At 45.2% G+C, this 16,411-nt stretch overlaps 1 long non-coding RNA gene across 1 annotated transcript in view; it reads right to left on the minus strand.

Moving 5' to 3' along the window:
- Window positions 1-480: 480 nt before the first annotated feature.
- LOC142017855 (uncharacterized) overlaps window positions 481-16,411 on the minus strand; it is a 33,173-nt gene continuing 17,242 nt past the window's right edge. Inside the window, exon 2 of the long non-coding RNA XR_012646606.1 lies at window positions 481-803. This is a non-coding gene — a long non-coding RNA (uncharacterized LOC142017855). The remainder of the gene's footprint in view (window positions 804-16,411) is intronic.

Below are 16,411 nucleotides of genomic sequence, written 5' to 3' on the forward strand. Positions count from 1 at the left end.
ATAATTTATTCAGTGACGAGCTTTTGTGGGACAGACCCACTTCTTCAGATCAATTTCATTTCCAATACAGCACAGAGAGTGAGCTCAAAGACTTTCCTTTTCCATAATGAAGGAGAGTGAAAAAACAAATGAAATCAAGAGCAGTCAAATATAAGAATAACTATTCATAAGCATCCCTAGGATGGCTCTGCATGGTGTCAAGCACCTATGATACAGCTGCACCCAAAAAAAAAAATAAACCAAAACCAAAAACCAGTAGCTCAAGACATCTTTCTAAGCCTCTTCCCGGTGTCTTCCAAACAGTTGTAAAACTAAATAGGTAGGAAGTTGGCACAGTCTCAATGGGGCTATCGTGCACAGTCAACAATATCAGCAAGAGGATGATTACTGCATGAAGAACAGTCTCCACAAGAAGAGGCATAAGATCAGGGCCTAGGATTGGGCCACAATTGACAATTACGCACATGCACATGTGTGTAATTGTCAATTGTGGCCCGATTCTGGGCCATCAAAAACTCCAGAAAGTTGATCATGTGACATCCCATTGCCATCCATTAGCAGGGTTGGGACCTTTAGTTGCAGTGCAAAAACCTCTGTCACTTGGATGAGCAGGGTAAGGGATCCAGTTGCATGTTTTCCTCTGCATAGACCATCAGAAGGAGATGGGGCACTGTGCCAGTGAGTATCACAGGTGTTTGCTGATGGCAGAAGGATTGTAAAGCTCCAGAATCTTGGGTTCTAACATGGGCAAAACAGTCTGTGTTCTTCTAGTCTCATTTCTGGAAAAAACTAAATTATTTTCCCTGTGAAGGAAAAAAAACAAGGTTCAGCTAAGGGAGATTTTCGGTCCCAAAGGTTAGTTAGGCAAAGGTATAAGAAAATGAAATTAGGGGGTTATAATGGGATGCGTCCACCATTCTTTTTTATAATTAGCTTTGAGTTTCACCTATAATTTACATATACGTATATATGTACACTTTCTTCCATATCTGCTGCCACACATCAGAATTTAAAAAATCAGTTTGTTACATTTTTTACAATAACAAAGTAATACAAATAGACAAATATCCTCAGAGCTCCATCCACAAAAGGACAATTTAATAAATAACACTGCAGTTCTGAGAACCATCTAAGGCTGTCTCTACACTTTCAGATAAAATTGAATTCAAAGGAGTTAGCTCAACATTAAAACATCACTGTCTTCACTGTAAATGTCATTAGTTTGATTTAGTCTGCCCTAATATCTATAATAAAATGTCAATATTAATGGATGAGTATAGCGTCAATCTTGAGTTTAAAATGTCAAATAAAGGCTAGCATGGAAGTGCCATATCTTTCATTCAAATCTATTAGCCTCCACAAGTGTCCCATATGTATCCCACAGACCTACATGCTGCATCTGGCTCCCAGCTTCCCGCAACTAGCGGGAGCCAGGAAACTGACCAGGGATGTTGTGCTGTCAGTTTCTCAGGTCCAGGAGCTTGGGCCAGCCAGGAAATTGACCTGGGCTGCCGTGCCATCAGTTTCCCAGATCCCCCTGCAGGGACCCGGGAAACCAACAGCACTGCTGTATGTCACTCCCAGCTCCTCACTACTAGCGGGAGCTGGGAAACTGACCAGGGCTGCTGCACTGTCAGTTTCCAGGGTCCCCCAAACTGTGGGGACCTGGGAATCTGACATTGCTGCCGCACCTGGCTCCTGGCTCAGAAAGTGGGGCTGAGGGAACTGTGGGATAGGTTCCCACAATGCACTGCTGCAACCATCAATGTTTGGTGATTTCAGTGTGGAAGCAATGTGTTGAATTTGTTGGGAGCCTGTGGGAAGTGAGGATACGCAAAATCGAATTAAAAAAACTGGCATTTTAAAATCAATTTGTAATCAATTTGAATTTATCTTGTAGTGTAGATGAAGCCAAAGAGTCTTCCTGTTTCAAAAGCTAACAATGCATATTAAGGACAATTTAGAGCAGTGGTGTGCAACCTGTGGCCCTTGGATTGCATGCGGCCCACGGGGGTTCCACCTGTGGCCCATGGACCTCCTGTCTATCCCCTTCCCCTATGTGCCTCTTGCACCCTGAGGCACCAGAGGCCTGCACTCCTTCCCCTCCTTCCCAACATTTTGTGACTTGGTTGATTCGGGCTCTGTTCCCACTGCTTCCCAGAGCTGGAGCACTGCAGATCAGCTGTTGTGGCTGTTCAGCTCTGGGAGGGCGAGAAAGGAGCAGGGTGGAGCATGAAGCAGCAGATTTATGGCACTCCAAAAGTGCTTGGAGAGAGCCGGGAGTAGTAGGAAGTCATGGAGGCTCCACTGAGACAGGGACTTGGGATTGTAGGGCAGGGGGAGTGTGAGGGCTGCAGGCAGCCCAGTGAGATGGACGGCCACCAATGCACCCCTCTTATGAGCCATGGTTGCCCATCGCTGATGTAGAGATTGTATCACACTCAGCATCCTGTCCCCCATCTCTTCCCCAACTCATCAGAGAGACAGTTTCCTGAGGACTCTCATAGCATCTAAGGGCTGGAAGGAACCTCAAGAGGTCATCAGGTCCAGCCCTCTGCCCAAAGCAGGATCAACCCCAACTAAATCACCCCAGCCAGGACTTTGTCAACCTGGGACTTAAAAACCTTAGGAATGGAGATTCCACCACCTCTCTAGGCAACACAGTCCAGTGCTTCACCACCCCCCTGGTGAAAGTGTTTCCTAATATCCAACCTACACCTCCCCCTCTGTAACTTTAGACCTTTGTTCCTTGATCTCCCACCTGTCACTCAGTCTCTCACCATCCTCTTTAGAGCCCCCCCTTCAGGAAGTTGAAGGCTGCTATCAAATTGCTCCACACTCTTCTCTTCTGCAAACTAAATAAGCCCAGATCCCTCAGCCTCTCCTTATAGCTCGTGTGCTCCAGCCCCCTAATCTCTGTCCTGGTCTGGGTGCACAGTTAATGCCAAACTATTAATACAAATACTGTTAATACAAACTATTAAAATAATAAATACTCCAGTCACTGTTTCCTTTTTTCTAACTTCCTTTCAGTAACTAAGTTATTTTTGAACTTCACTTTAATAAAAAGGAGAGGCCAAGATGGGACTGGGTTATGTGGTGCGCAAAAACAGTTGCTCTGTACTCACTCACCCAGATTATAGGAGCTGAACTTTTGAAGAATAACATCAATACCTAATTCATCTCGATAGTCTCACCTCTCAAGTATTCTAAGGCTTGGTGATGTGCACAGAGGCCCCCATGACAAATTAACAGATTTAAAAGGGTGAAAATGCCAGAATTCTAGCTACTGAAACTTGTCCAAACCACTTTTACATGTGACTTGTTTTCCTGGTCAGGATGTGGCCTCAGTCTGTTAATGGTACACCTGAGTCTCTGAGATCAGTGAGACACAGGTGACAAAGGAGATCTGCATGGAACTGGACTATTTCAGTGCCTTTCTTTCTGCTCTACTTCACTGTTGTACAAGACATCTATAAACATAACCTGCAGTTACCTTTTGTACTTTCTCATTCTGCCCCACACCGACATTCTCCAGGCTTTGGATTTTGCTGTAAACTCAGATGCTCAGGTAAATCTAACCCGGTAGGTTCAGAGCAGTAGCTGTATTAGTCTGTATCTTCACAAAACAAAAAAGCTGTCATGTAGCACTTCAAAGACTACCAAAATAATTTATGAGGTGATAACCAGTACATTCAATAAGAGATTACAGCATGAAAGCAGTCACAGCCAAGGGCACTGCAATCTCTAGCCTCTGTGTTATGGGCCATATAAATTTGGCTTAACACAGTACTAATATGCAGTGCACAGACAAAAGGGTCCGAGTCCATCTCCCAGATGTGGAGCACCACAAGAAACACACTGTAGTTGTGACTGCAGCCTTGTGACTAACTTAATGGAAGCTGCCCCTCGACAGCGCTCACTGAGGTGAACAAAGCGAGGGGTCGACCGTCATCCCCACATCTACCTCTCTTCTACTTAGCAATTAACGCCACTCCCAACCCCAAATCAAATCTTTAACCTCCCACCCCATCACCACCACATCACCTCTGCCACTCTCGTAGCTTCCAGGTTCCTTCACCTCCATTTCCAGGCTGGAGGGATGGCTGTAGTGGGGACCTTTTACCTATTCCAAGGCTGGTCATTATGGGTGGGTGAGGAGCATTGCTGAGAAGTGGAGAGAGAAGAGCTGCTTTGAACTGGTGGGCTTCTGTCCCCTCCTCTTTTGCCATGAGAACAGTGTTAGGCCTGGTCCACACCAGGGAACAAAGTTGATCCCAGATATGCGATTCTAGCTAGTCCATTTGTGTAGCTAGAATTGACAGATCAGGATTGACTTTGTTCCCTACTGTAGACTGGGGCTGTTTGGGTTCATGCCCATATCCCTTACTCCATGCGATAGTGCAGAGTACCAGGGTTGATGGCTGAGCCTAGAGAGAATGTTTTTGCTGCATCTTCACAGACGTGGCAAAATCGAATTCCAGAGGATTGATCATAGTGTGTCAAACACCTTGCAAGTATAGTTATATCCTCAGCTCCTGAGTGAAGGTCAGTGCTTGGCCTGCTTCCTGCATCAGCTCTGATTGCCTTATTTTTCCGAAAAGATGGGTAAGTGAAGGCAAAGCTGCCAATCAGGAGATGTTTTCCCAGGGGAGAGTCTAAATATGTGCACCCCTCAATAACCTGGCCTCCATCTTAGAAATTCTCTCTATCAGATCCGTGATGTATTGCAACGTGGATCATTTTAAGGACTGCCCTCTGTTTTTCTTCAGCGGGGAGAGGGGGAAAGAAGGCAGAAAGTTGGGTCAGTAAACCAGAGGTGTCTTTCTATCCTCCTGAACTAATGCATGGAACAGAGCTCCCTCGAATGGCCTCTCCATGGTTAGGAATAGCTGCCCGCATGCAGTGGACTTCGTACATCCCCAAGATTGTCAACTGCTGAAAATAATTTTTATGACCATATAAAAAATTACAGGGAATCAAATTCTTTACAGACGCATTCTTACGTAACATAAAGACAACTCAAAAGGAGACAAAAGAATGATATTCAGCAGTTTTATTCATCCATCACTAAGCAATGTTGTTATGCTGCTTTAAACTAATTACTAGCCATATCAGTTTCCTCTAAATTTTCCAGGTTGTGATCATGCACTGCCGCAGTCATCCAGTGAACCACTGCTTTCATAATCTTTCCTGCTCCATTTGTGACAGTCACTACTCCTTCATGCACAGGAGTGGCGAGTTTGTTTCTTATATTTAAGGGACTGCACCACTGTGACTTACTGCTGAGGAGCCTGTGGGAAGCTGCTACACCTGGCCCTCGGTATCCTCAACCCTGTTCCCCATCTGTGGGGAGCCCAGCAGGGGGAGGCACACCCAACAGAAGTTTTCTGCTTTGCTGATGTTAGTAACACTGACAAAGAATTAAAACCAGAGGCAGAGAAGAGTGGCTTCCGTCCAGCCCCAGCCAACAAGCAGGTTAGGAGGAGCCCAGGCCAGCCGAATTCCCCTTTCAGGCCCTGCTCTGTGAATTGTAGACTCTGTGGAGCTGCTGCACAGCATGGAGCTCATGCTGGGGCCAGCAGAGAGGGACTCTGCAGCTCCACTGAAAAGTTTGTTGGATTTTTTTTTTTTGAGGGATACTAAACACTTTTGCATATTTTGCAGACAGGTCCAATTTTAGCTCTTTTTGACAGACTGAATTTACTGATGGCTGGCAACCCTGTATATACACCCCTCCTACAAGGTCTGCTCCTGGAGAAGGCCCAGCTCCCACTAATGGCTCCAGGTAGGCCAACCCCTGGGTGCTCATAATCAGTCAGGTTCCATGACGGTGCTGGGTTTGTTCCTTACAGATCTCCCTGTAATAAAAGAGCTGTTCTGCTTTTAGTCTCATTCTACTTCAAGCAACAAAGCCAATAAAAAGTACCTATGAAATAACTTTATTAGGCTGTGTTTGTAGGACATCAATCATGTTAGCATTTATTCTAAAAGCATAACTAGGCCCTCAAAATGTTTAAGGAAAGTTTGACAACAGTTTAAAAGTTTTGTTTGGAATGATGCTAATAGCTCTCCTCATAGGTTTTGCTTATAAATAACCTTGCCTACAAGTGCCTGGTGGTAAGCAGTGTGGATTTTTTGCTTTGCTTCTGGTTATCCAATTGCGTAAAACGTGGCTGTAGAAAGCCTTTTCTCACTCGCTGTGTCTTAAAGGGACAGAGTCAGGTTTAAAACTGAACTGCAATGCTTTAACACAGACATACAAAACAATCTTCTGTGCTCAGTTGCAGAGACTCTTAGGGGGTGCTTGTACTTTACATTATACATCTTCAACATTTAGGCTGCGTCTACACTTACCTGGAAGGTCAACAGCTAATATGCAATTTTTGGTCTGCCAATTGGGTACCAAAAATCGACTTTGCAACCATCGAATTCTATGTCTGTCTTCAAGTCAGAAGGTCAATGGGAGCACTCCTCCCATCAACCTTCCTTAATACTGTGCCGCTGAAAAGAAGTTCCGGGGTCAACATTCACCCTGGAATGCACTGTTTTGTGCATGTGCAAAAAGGCACCCTGGAAGATCAAATGTATGCATTTGATCTTCCATGGCGAGTGTAGACCCAGCCTTACCTTCTAAGATCAGAAGTAAAACCTTTGGCAGGAATGTAGAAGAGTATTGCAAGATAGCTAGGCCTTGAACTGCAAAAGGTAATAGATGCATGAGAAATTAGGTATGGATTCTGGGCTCTAGCCTCCATGAACTATTCAGGAGTGTGACCCTGAAAGGCTGCGTCTACACGTGCACGCTACTTCGAAGTAGCGGCGCCAACTTCGAAATAGCGCCCGTCACTGCTACACGTGTTGGGCGCTATTTCGAAGTTGAAATCGACGTTAGGTGGTGAGACGTCGAAGTCGCTAACCCCGTGAGGGGATGGCAATAGCACCCTACTTCGAAGTTGAACGTCGAAGTAGGGCACGTGTAGATGATCTTCATCCCGCAACATCGAAATAGCGGGGTCCGCCATGGCGGCCATCAGCTGAGGGGTTGAGAGACGCTCTCTCTCCAGCCCCTGTGGTGCTCTATGGTCATTGTGTGCAGCAGCCCTTAGCCCAGGGCTTCTGGCTGCTGCTGCGGCAGCTGGGGATCCATGCTGCATGCACAGGGTCTGCAACCAGTTGTCGGCTCTGTGGATCTTGTGTTGTTTAGTGCAACTGTGTCTGGGAGGGGCCCTTTAAGGGAGTGGCTTGCTGTTGAGTCCACCCTGTGACCCTGTCTGCAGCTGTTCCTGGCACCCTTATTTCAATGTGTGCTACTTTGGCGTGTAGACGTTCCCTCGCAGCGCCTATTTCGATGTGGTACTGCCCAACGTCGAAGTTGAACATCGACGTTGCCAGCCCTGGAGGACGTGTAGACGTTATTCATCGAAATAGCTTATTTTGATGTCGCTACATCGAAATAAGCTATTTCGATGTAGCGTGCACGTGTAGACGTAGCCAAAGTCATCTATACTTGGGAAGAGTTACCTCCTATGCTGAATAGTAGCCAATCCCCAAAATATCAATCAGTCAATGGAGTAATGGAATAAGGTGCTACCAAAGATGAGCAGCACCGCACTCCACAAATCATTTTAGTGAAGGCAGTGAAGTCCACTTAGCTGCCAAAGATGTGAGAAAGTACTAGAATCCTGTCCTTTTTGATAAGGGAAAAGCTTAGAGACATACTGTGCCACTTTAGGTCCCCTAGGCCGAGACAGAAATCCTTATTCACACTGAGTAGTGCTTTACAATAACAAGTGAGTTAAATTTCATTGGACTTCTTTGTGGAAAAAGTTATTACCCAAACTTAGAAAAGGTGGTGGAATAGTCTGGCCCTTAGCTGTCGGAGGGCATAACATTTGGAAACCTTTTCACCTCCCATGCACAGAAAATCTGATTGCCCTGCTTGAATCCTTACCTAAAATAGTTAACTGTATGAATTAAGCTTCAGTGACTACTTTCCTTGTTTAGAAGTACTGGCGAGTGACAGTTATGCTGCTGACGGTATTATATATTTAAAGGAATAATGCTTCTCACCTCATTTGAATTACAAATTTGACAGCTGCAGACTATTTATTACTTGTTTACTAAATTGCAGACCATGGTGCACTAGGTGAATGATCCCAGTGGTTGGTAACAGCGTGGGACCAGAAGATAGAAGCCAGCTGAAGTCAGTGAACAGACTCCTATTGACTTCTGTGGGTTTTCAGTCAGGCTCTATTTGAGAAGTATCAGAGAGGTAGCCAAGTTCGTCTGTATCTTCGAAAACAACAAGAAGTTCTGTGGCACCTTATAGACTAACAGTTATTTTGGAGCATAAGCTTTCATGGGCAAAGACCCGCTTCAGCAGATGCATCTGACAAAGTGGGTCTTTGCCCATGAAAGCTTATGCTCTATTTGATGTCATTCTCATATTGCAATCTGATTGCTTAGGCACCTGTGTCAAGTGACTGCTCATTCTTTTTGCTAAAAGCCTCGATTTTTCCTTCTCCATCACCATTAATTGCTCTGGACAGTCTCTAGGATTCTTCCTTACTGAGCTCATCGATATAACAAATTGCATGACGTAATTGCTAATGCAGTATTGACAAACTCAAAAAAAAGTAATCACCCTTCCAAAAATCCTCATCATCAACAACCCTGGGCTCAGCACCCCTTGGTGTCCGACACCTCCCTGACTATTTCCTTCCATCTTTCCCTGTCCAGAGCAGAGAGACTTAATCATCAGCTTGCTTAAAATTGTGAAATCTGAAAAATAATCAAATGAGGGTCCTTTTAATTTGCTTTCTGTTTTTGAAACTTCCATATTCACATTTATGAACTTTTCCCTCATTCAGTAGACTGTTTCATATCTGGCATTCTATCATCCAGAGCTCTCAAATAACTGGCATTTTAACCGTAAGTAAATTTTAGTTACTTTTTCCATAAGTACAGTATAATGAAAGCAAAAACAAATAAATACAGTAAATGCGGTATAAGTTTACAATGTACAATACCAGTGTTGTTGGTAAATAAAGTATGCTGCATACATTTTTGTTTGTTTCTTATTATCTAATCTTGTTTTTCTTTAGTGTTATGCATTGCTAGGTAGACGTCGCTATTATCCAGAATATTTGAATATCTGGCAACATCACAGTTCCAGGGCTGCCAGATATGAAAGAGTTTACTGTCTTAGGAGAGCTTGAAACTCACCTTATTAAAAAAAATTAAAGCTGAATTTTTTCATATAAATTCATATAATCCAGGAGCTGGAGCCTTTAAGAAAAGGGCCAGAATCCATAAGAGATGGTGATGCACTCAATGAATCAGATAAATGGTGTTACATGGGTTGGGTGGCTTGTAGTGGAAGTGTGAATTCGATATCACCTGGAATGCTGCGGCAGTTGAGCAGTTTTGAAATGGGCCCTTTGACCTGATGAGTGCACTGTTCAAACATTGTGTTTTAGCCCATCGGTGTTACTTTGAAGGGTGCATGTAAACCATGGCATATCCTTGTTGATGTATGGTTTGCTGCTACCCGAGTGCTGGCTCCATTCTAATAGCTGGCCACCTATGGCTGAGTCAGGGCTGTTCCAGATGGCCAAGGAAAAGCTTGTGGATATTTTAAATGAGATGCTCATCTATCAGAGTTCGATAAAGATAGCCTCGAGATGTGCCAACCAATTTGCAATTCTCATTTCTAGGTCTGCATATGTTACTCCAGGGCTTTCAGATCTGCCTCTCTGCAGGAGTAAGAAAACAGTGTCTCACTAAAGAGCCCATAGGCCTTTCCACAAGGAACCTTTTTCCTGGCAGTTTTAGGCCCATGTCCAGTTTAAATTATATTAGTTTTAAACACACAATGGAAATTTCAGATGTGGATCTCTCCTCAGCCACTGAAAGTGCATCCATAAAAGCAAAAAAGTATTTGCTTATATAAACTGTGTAGATGGTTGCTATTTTAAGAAGCTGTGGATGAAAGTCTGAACTTAAAATGTACAGAAAGTAATCTGAACAACAACAGTAATTAATAATAAAATTTTAAATCAGTTTAAGTGGCAGCTATACTCCTGCAAACATATGCAATGCAGCATCGGGGGTATCTAAAGGAAGGTGAGAGGGTTCAAAATGATGAGTCAAGCCCCAGAAGACCATGAGATTTTTATAAAATGCCATTTTGGGTTCCTTTTATTTGCCGTCTACGTTTTGTGCCTTTAGGGTTTGCATGTTCAAGCTTCGCTTTGCAACCCGGGTGTGCAGAAACTTTTAAAAATGAAAGTGGTAAGTCACACGAAACCACAGAACTGTAAACACAGAATTGTGCTGAGGCTTTAAGCAAAACACCAAACACTACAAGAGTTAGCAACATTTTTAAATTCATCAATCCCCGTTTAATGCAGGTGGAGCCTTTGTGAAATGGCTATTCATTGTATGCTGTTGCTCCCAATTTTCCTTTCACTTTTCATCTTCTCCACTCCTCTCCTGTCACACTTCACCCACCTAGAGGTGGGGCAGGATGAGAAATCCCATACAGTATTTGACCAAATGTCCACCAGATTACTATATGATGACTCTTTCCTCTGCCTGCTGTGTTTCAGGATACCACTATGCAAATAACTGTTTCCTAATCACCATTGCTTTTTCCTGTTCAGTTCAGGAGGTGATGTCATAGTGACATCAGTACCAGTGAGTATCAGCTTTGCTGAATGAATCAAGTGGGAAAGCAGGGCTGCCTGCAAATATCCTGGTACAGCAGTGACTGAAATGGGGGAAAAATATTAACACAGACATGACAAAATAGTGGCGGGGGGGGCATGGTAGGTGTATATTTAAAAAGTTTGAAGGAGTATGACAATTGTTTTATATAACTTTTTAAAAGCTATATAATGAGGCAAAATGCAGAAATAAAGCTTTTCCATGATTTTTTAAAAAGGGAAAAAAATAGAGCACATCTGGTCTTTATTCTTGAATTATGTATTTCATTGTGTTTTGCATCACATGTTAATCAAATGGTTAAGGGTGCTTATCTCACTGAGTATACTGTATACAGAAAAATGTGGAATCCAAGTGAATTGCTCCCACCGACTAGAGTGTATGGGAACACACAAAGAAACAATCAATGCATTGTTGCACCTGCTGTTCTAGCTTGTTTTTGTGCTTGCTTTGATAGGGAGAGAAGTACAGAAGAGCAGCTTTGGAGTGGTGTCAGTGAACTAAACTAGTGGGTGTTGGTATTGTGATAGCAATCAAAGGCTACAGCTAGGATAAGGACCCCACTGTTTTAGGTGCTATGCACACCTGCAGACAAATATGATGTGGCCTATGAAGAGTTTATCTGTGGATTTTACATCCAGGAGGAACCGCTGTAATTGAGTCTGAAGTCTTGAAAGAACACAAGCAATATATACCTTTGTCTAGCTGAAGCTTCCAATCATTGGCTCTCTTGTTGGCTTTTGCTGAGAAGTTGATAAGCCAGCTCTTGTCATGCAGCTCTTTGTCGTGGAGGCACTTGTGGACTGTGATCGTCACTAAAATCACAGGTTTATAGGGCATATGCCTATGGGTTTAAAAAGGACTGTGCTCTTCAAAATGGCATCCCTCAGCACATACCGGACAATACCCAGTGTGGTTTCATCTTGGCCTTGTCTACACTAACACCCACCATCAATCTAATCTATGTGACTTCAGCTATGCGAATAGCCTAGCTGAAGTTGACTTACTGCATTGTCTTGTGTGTGGTGGGGTTGGTGGGGGCCTTTTCCGTCAACACTGCCTTCTCTTCTTGTCCTGGTGGAGTTCTGGCTTCCAGGAGAGAGCACTAGGAGATCGATTTATCACACCTAAGCAGACACTACTAATTGATGGCCCGTGGATCAATTGCTGCAATGTCGATCAATGGCTTAGTTGACACAAGCCCCCAGTACTGGGAGAGGACAAATATTCAAAAAGAGTTATAGCATTTTAAGGGTAGAAGGGATCCCCAGAATATTTTCTGATCTCCCGTACATCAGAGGCCACCAGCATCTCCCAGCACGCCAAATTCAACTGAAATTAGACCAAATTATCACAGATCACTAGGTCAGGGGCCACCAAATAAGGTCTGGGGCCCAGCAAGCTCCCAGATCTAGCCCACAGCTCAGTGGGTGCCTTTGCCAGATTCCCTGCCTGCCCTGCTCATGCATCCTCAGAAAACCTGGCTGTTGGACCCTGCGTGTCTGTAAATACTGTGAGCCTCAGGGGAAGGGCAAGAGAGGCGAAACCTCCCTCCCTCCACCTCCAGCACAATCTTGCAGCTCCCATTGGCCAGTTTCTGGCCAATGGAAACTGCTTGTTTGAAAAACAGGCAGCGCACAAAGTACCCCTCCTCTTCTCCTTCAGCTCTCAGCATTCAGATCAGCACACATGGCCCCAGAAGCTGGCTTCTCTAAGTGGCATGCATGGGTATGGAAGCAGGGATGGATCAAGGTCTTTATAGGCCCTAGGATCTCTCATAATCATAGGCCTATAAATTAGATAATAATAAATAAATATGAGAGAGATGTCCTATCCCCTGTGTGCCTAATATTGTCAACTTTCATTTTTGCTTTTGAAAGTGGTGCACCAGGAGTAATTCAAGATATTTCATTCTAAAACAACAGCCATTTTGAAGTATAGTTTGAATTTGGTTGATCAGCTGCTGTGGAGGGTTGCCCTTCACCAGACAGGATTTTAGGGGGATTTTTCAGTCACTCTTTATGGTCTTCTCAGTTTCACCCCAGAGATGGTCTAAATTAGTAAAAAAATATGAAGCAAAATACACGTTGTGTCAGAAACTGGGTAGGTCATCACAGAGCAATGCCACCAGAACACTTAATATGAACTATTCTGAAATTGGTCAGGTTTTGATAAACACGGCTTGAAACAACTGACAACCACCAACACTGTCCATAAGGCAAAGCCACCAAGTAAGAAGCTGGATCAGTTTGAAACAGCTTGGAGTTGTGTCGTTTGGAATGACATACTGCAAAAGACTAATCTCTTGAATAAAACTCTACAGGAGTGGGCACTGACTTGGTCACTGTCATGAATTTATCTGATGGTCTTTTAGCACACTTTTGTGATACCCACGATAAATGTCATGGTTTGAGGAAATTGCAAAAGATCTCACACCATCTGCCTACAATAAGATCACACAGCACAAATGGCAGAGAAAGCACTTTTTTGATGACATTCATATGGATAATGTTATCGTGGCTTTGACTGTCAATGCAAATTTCACCCATGGTGCTTCTATCCTACCATGGATAAACTTGTTGTTGAGATGGTCAGATGACGAGCAGCATGTCACATTAGGGTGACCATCCATCCCGTTTTTAATGGACAGTCCCTTATTTTTTTTAAGAAAATGGGCAAATTGTCCTGTATTTTGCAGGGCTCCTATTGCCTGGTGCCTTGGGGCTTCAGCTCCCACTGCCAGAAAGCCCCTCCGTGGGGGAACTGCCCTGTTCCCTGATGCCCTGTGCCTTGGGGCAGCATCTCCTGCTGCCGGGGAGCTCCTTCATGGCGCTGTTGCCCCATTCACCAGCATCTGATGGCAGCAGCCCCTGCTGCCAGAGAGCTCTGCCATGGGATGGCTGCCTCGTTCCCTGGCATCCCACACACAGGGGAGACAGCTCCCACGGCCAGGGAACCCTTCCAAGGGGTAGATGCTTCAGTCTCCAGCATCCTGCACCACAGGGAGACAGCTCCCACCATGTGGAATTTCTGTTGTTCTCACATAGGTATGCAGAGAAGAAATCTGTGGCAGAAATGATCAGTGTACAAACAGCAGACAAGTTGGTGACAAATTTTCCAAATATCAGCATTGCTTTCAGAATGTATTTCCCCAAGCCAGGAACAAACTGCGAAGGGGAATGCTCTTTTCCAAAGTTAAAATGGTGGGACAGACACGGCTATCTTCACTCGCACTGCTTTCAGCTGAGGAGGAGCTTTTGAGAAAAATGGCATTTGATGACGTGACCTGTGATTCTGCTAACAAAAAGAGTCCTAAAGTAAACTTGTCATTGTATGTTAAACTTGTATGCTATGTGCCTGGGCCAGGCCAGAGGGCTCCTTCAGAGGGGGAGAAAGGCAGCCCAAACTGCAGGAAGGACCTGCTAAATACAAGCCGGGCAATTACAAGTAGCTGGGAGGGAGCTGGCTCAGCCAGGTTGGGGCCAGCTGACTCCACTGCTGGCTTGATAGAGGCCTTTTAAAAACCCTCCCTCCCCTGGGTACCTGTTGCCAGCCCCAGGCCCTGAGGGGGAAAGGGGTGAGAGGTTCAAGGTACTGGAGAAGCTGAAGAGTTGGAACTGAACATTGGCCTGGGCAAGAGGGGCCCTTGCCACAGCTGTTAGGTGACTAAAGATAGCAAATTACTAAGTTTGATTTATCAGTTTTCTTTTCTCATTTTTGAATCCACAATGAATTCTTTAAGGCCCTAAACTTTTTCATAAACCCTGGGCACTGTGCTGATTGTGCCTAATGGCCAATCCAGCCTTGCATGGAAAGCAGAGAGCCTGGCTGGTGAATCTGCTGGCCAGGAGTTGTCCAGGTATGCATCTCCTGTCCAGAGACTGCCTCTGGTACCCTGGCTTTTCCCTCCAATGCAACCTTCTGGCTTCCCTCCCATACCATACCTCCTCCAGCCCCTGCACCTTAAGCCCCTTCCCCAGGTCATACTCCACTCCTTCACCCACATTCCCTTCCTACCCTGAGCTCTCTTCTGCACCCAACCTCCATCCCAGAGACCCCACACCTCTCCCATTAGTATCAAGGAAGAGTCCAGCCCTTCACAACTTGCTAAATTCTTGGAGTGGTCTCCCATCAATTTTTTTCCCAACCCCTGAACTAGATCCACACAACAAACTATTATTGTCACAGGCAGAGAATAGGAGGCAATAGGGCAGAGAATAGGAAGGACTGAAGCGCACATGGCACCTGCAGGGGTGGGAATTCATTAAGGAGTTTTACTCAGGAGATAGGGAGGCCACTTTTCTGGGTTTGAACCAGACAGTCTTGTTTTGGGAGGTCTGTCCCCTGCCGGTACTGAGACAAATCAGGCTGGGTTTTATCTGGTATCAGCTGCAGGATGCCGTTTTGAAGAGCATGTGCCTTTGCCCCCAAACATCATATTTTCTTACTCAGACCCTGCACGTGAGATCACTCAGTTAGGACAGGCTGGCACGCTCTTCAAAATGGTGCCCCAATGAGGCTTGGCTGTACCTCACCATCCAGTCTTGTGGGAACATCCCAGCCTTCCTAGCAAGCAAGCTACACCCACACCTTAGAAAATGAAAAAAAAAATCTCCAATCTGACCGGAGTTAAAATTCTTTCCAGATTACACATATGAGCTGTGTCTACACGTGCACGCTACTTCGAAGTAGCGGCACTAACTTTGAAATAGCGCCCGTCGTGGCTACACGCATCGGGCGCTATTTCGAAGTTAACTTCGACGTTAGGCGGCGAGACGTCGAAGTCGCTAACCTCATGAGGGGATCGGAATAGCGCCCTACTTCGACATTCAACGTCGAAGTAGGGACCGTGTAGACGATCCGCATCCCGCAATGTCGAAATTGTGGGGTCCTCCATGGCAGCCATCAGCTGGGGGGTTGAGAGACGCTGTCTCTCCAGCCCGTGCGGGGCTCTATGGTCACCGTGTGCAGCAGCCCTTAGCCCAGGGCTTCTGGCTGCTGCTGCTGCAGCGGGGATTCATGCTGCATGCACAGGGTCTGCAACTCGTTGTTGGCTCTGTGGATCTTGTGGTGTTTAGTGCAAGTGTGTCTGGGAGGGGCCCTTTAAGGGAGCAGCTGGCTGTTGAGTCCGCCGTGTGACCCTGTCTGCAGCTGTGCCTGGCACCCTTATTTCGATGTGTGCTACTGTGGCGTGTAGACGTTCCCTCGCTGTGCCTATTTCGATGTGGTGCCGCGCAACGTCGATGTTGAACATCGACGTTGCCAGCCCTGGAGGACGTGTAGACGTTCTTCATCGAAATAGCCTATTTCGATGTCGCCACATCGAAATAGGCTACTTCGATGTAGGCTTCATGTGTAGACGTAGCCATGATCAGTTAGCCCTGAGCATGTGATAGCAGCCAGCCAAGATGCTGAGAGGCAGTTCTCAGTGCAGCCCATCTCCAGCCACGGGTCTATGATTTAGTACCTCAAAGACAAGTGAAGTCTCTTACTACAGAGTATATCTTCCGGACCTCAAATCATTCTTGCAGCTTAGTTTAGTTACTGCTGTTTTTGTTGCTGTTAAGGTGCCTCCGTCCGTGCTGTCTATGCCCCCTGCCAGTTATGTTTTTCCACTCTTTCCTCTTCGCTTTGAGATCATTTGAATGACACTGTCTTTCTTTCTTCCTGCTTGACTACCTTT

Source organism: Carettochelys insculpta, chromosome 9 (genome assembly GCF_033958435.1).
Source record: "Carettochelys insculpta isolate YL-2023 chromosome 9, ASM3395843v1, whole genome shotgun sequence".
Taxonomy (NCBI): domain Eukaryota; kingdom Metazoa; phylum Chordata; order Testudines; family Carettochelyidae; genus Carettochelys; species Carettochelys insculpta.